The following is a 3,987-nucleotide window of genomic DNA, read 5'->3' on the forward strand; positions in this document are numbered from 1 at the left end:
AGTTTCAAGGTGTAACCCCTTCTAAACACTTCCAAAGCCCAACCCATTGAAACCCTAATCCTTCCCCCTATAAATACCACTTATAACCAGCCTCCCTACCACTTTTGCAACACTAAAAACTCTTAAAACATCCTCCAAACCGTAGCTGAAAGCAAAGGTTCGAGCAGATTGACACCCCTTCACGAAAATGAGCATAACTCACTCAATTCTTATCCGATTCACTCGATTCTTTTTCCTACTTGCTTGTATAATCATGGGGTTCGATTCCTAGACTTCTCCTTGGAGAAATCAGACCTGGAAATGCCCCGAAATAGTCCATAAACTTTCTGTTTGTTTTTATGTTCATCAAAAACTTGTTTAAACCTATGCAACTTGTGTCCAACACATCTCATACCTATGTCCTAATGCTTACAACTTATCCCATGGTTGGTTAAGCTTAAAAACAAGGTTGAGACATCTAAATCAGAGGTTAAAACCTCATAAACTTTCTGTTTTTAATTAGGGTTTTACCCACAAGTAATGTTCAAGTGTGAAACTTGTTGAATGTGTGATGGTTGGATTAGCTTGGGCTATCCTTCATAAGAATCCACTCATTACTTGATGTTTTGCTATAGATTAGTTGTTGTTAATACCTTGATACTTGTATGTTCATGACCCTCCTAGTTGTTTATAACAACAAGTGTAGTGGTGAACAATAGAGGTGCCTAAATGGAAGCTTGTTCTTCCTACCTCATGTATGTATTCTATGACACAAAGAGGTACCTAAATGGAGACATTAATCTCCTACCTCATGCTTGAATCATAAGACTTGTAAACTATATAATATCTAAGTTATTCTATATGTATACATCTAAGTAACTAAGACTTGATGATGACTTAATAGTTATTTGTTAAGTGGACGTTACATCATCTATGACCATGCCCTTGTTACGACTCTAATGGATCTTAGAATCCATGAAATCATACCAACTCTTTTGAGTTTCAATAGTGTCAAGAACAAGAGTTATGCGTACAAGATGATTATTTTCACCTATGTTACTTTCTATATATTAAAAACTCCGAATCTATAATCTTCCGTTATACGCCAAACTCACACACCTACGTTTCCTTGTGTAGAAGGACAAGGTGCTCCGAACTAATTCATCTACAAACTTGCTCTCGGAATTTCAAGTCACCACTTGTAAACCGTGAGTATACTCGTACTTTCCCCCTTTTTACTTTTACCACTTTTGGGGCGTAACATGTTTACCTATTGAAACTTACACATGAACTTTTGTCTAAACACATGAACATTCCTATAACATGCTTGTATATGTGATGACTTGATACTTTAAATTTGGGTGATTCTTATGTGTTGAACTTATCATTAACTTCGTACGAGCCAAACCTTGACATATGTAGCGCTATAGGATTAACGACCCGCCTCTACTGAAACTTTGGTTATGTCATGAGCAAGTTGCGTTTTCTTGGTTTGATATGTTATACACATGCCATATTTAATGTTTATCTTGAATCGCATGCTTGCTATGAGGAATTGTTCACACTATTATCTTATGCTATGTATGTACCAAACTTGTATACTCGCCTTTGCTTTTGCATTGAATTATTTTAAACATGTTACAGGTTGATGAGGATGATGCTAAGAAAAGAAATAGCGTTGATGCCTAGATACACATATAGACGTTAGGGTTTAATATGTTGTATCAAATTTTGTTATGTTATCATGTTGTTTTGTTAAGCTTGTTGTATTTGAATTTCTTGTAATGTCGACTATTTGAAGTTATGAAATGAAATGAAATTTGGATTTTCTAAATATTGTCACAAATAGCGTTATGATGTCTCTAGCAATCTTCACACTTCGTCTCATCCCGATGTTTCCGCCATTGGTTGGGGTGTGACATTAACCAACTTAGTCTTGCAAAATAGTGATTTCGCCAACATTAAAGGGACACAAAACCGGCTTTGTGGTTTATTAAGTTTTTAAAACTCTGTTTTCCAGATTTCAATCCCAGAATAATGGATAGGAAAACAGAACTGATTAATCAACATATGCTCTGATACCACATGTTGAGCAGTTCTGTTTAGACATAATGGAAAACATGTAAACAAACCTGATTGCATCAGCACAGGCCAGCAGAGAATCCAGATGGAGACGCAGCAACAGTGTTTGACATGATTGTCAGCTTGATCTGGTTCCTCCTTAGGTTGCAATCTAATGATGGTGATGATAAGAAACCGACAAGGGAATCGGTTATGGAGAGGGAGGCGAGATTGATGTTATGTGTTATTAGGGTTTGTGAAATTGTCTAACCCTTTAACCTCTACATTATTCTCCTTATATATGCACACAGGAGGAAACCCTAATTAGTTAATAAGGGTAATTAGGCCCATCAACAATTACCAACTAATTATTTAATAGGATTGTTATACATTTTGATCCATATAATGTAAATGATTATAATGACTACTATATTAAATATAATATAAATATATTTAATCTTGCAAACATGGTATTTTTTAAGATGTGAAACTCACCTATAATTAAGCAAAAGAAGATGTAATCATGTTATTTTAGTTTATCGATCATTTGAATTTTTCTATTAATGATTACAACAAATATGATATTAATAACAACAAATGCGAAATGGATCCTTATGTGGTTGGTCAAAACAAAGTTAGGTTTCATTACTTTTTTATTGATTAAAAATAACTAATGCATTAAATTTAGTTAAAAGAAAACAATATATAAATCAATCTTTTTCAATAAAAAACACTTTAGAATATTGGACGTTTTTTTTCGTGACTTTAGCAAATTCGATTTATTTTGACTTACTTTACCTATGTTTTATATCAAACATTTACCAAATAATTTGTTTAAAATAAAAGTACTAATAAAATGGTTGTAAATAAACACAAAATGCAAGGAAAGTATTACATAGCACGTGATTTTCGTTAGATGATGAGGTATGAGCTGGATCGTGACACTGGGGGCACTGAAGCAGGTGAGAATTACCATTAATTGTCATTGTCAATCGATCCATTCATGCCACCTCTCACCAATAACATATGCTTTATCTTCTTGTCACAGTTAAAAAGTTGAACTCTTCTGTAATTTTGTGTCTATATTCTTAATTTTTTCCCTCTATCTATATAGAGACAGACTAAAAAAAGTGTGAAAATAGTAAGGGTCTTTTTTTTAACTAGTGGGTTGCATTTGTGTTACGTGACGGTGGTATCGATGTTCGATTAGTATCGATTTTGTTCATTTTGTCACCAATACAACATTGGTTGACACTTAAAAAATATGTTACACCCTCGTTACGCGGCGACGATACCGTTTCGTGACTTGTACAATATTGGTTGAAACTTAAACGAAAACATGTTACAGCCACGCTACTGACATTCGATCGGTGTCAGTCCGGTTCGTTTCATTACATGTAAAATACCGGTTGAAATTAAAAAAAAAAAAACATAAAAAGATAAAAAAAACACTGGAAAAAAAGACAAAATAGTTACATACCGTTAGAAACTTCAAAATAAACATGTTACGGCTGGTTACGCAGTGGAGTACTGTTTCGTTACCTGTACAATACCGGTTGGAACTTAAATAAAACACCTTACACCCGCGCTACGCGACGCCGCTACCGTTTCGTAACCTTTACAATACCGGTTGGAACTTAAAAAAAGACGTTACACCCGTGCTACGCGACGGCGGTACTGTTTCGTGACCTTTACACTATCGGTTGAAACTTAAAAAAAAACGTTACACCCGCGCTAAGCGGTGGCGGTACCGATGTTCGGTCGGTGTCGATCCGGTTTGTTTTGTTACGCATACAATATTGAAACTTAAAAAGAAAAAAAAAAGACAAAATCGTACCGTGTTACACAGTGAGGGTACCATTTCATTACATGTAATACCGGTTGAAACATATAATAAACACGTTACACCCGCATTATGCGGCGGAGTACCTACATTTGGTCGGCGTC

Source organism: Helianthus annuus, chromosome 15, assembly GCF_002127325.2.
Source record: "Helianthus annuus cultivar XRQ/B chromosome 15, HanXRQr2.0-SUNRISE, whole genome shotgun sequence".
In the NCBI taxonomy this organism is placed as follows: domain Eukaryota; kingdom Viridiplantae; phylum Streptophyta; class Magnoliopsida; order Asterales; family Asteraceae; genus Helianthus; species Helianthus annuus.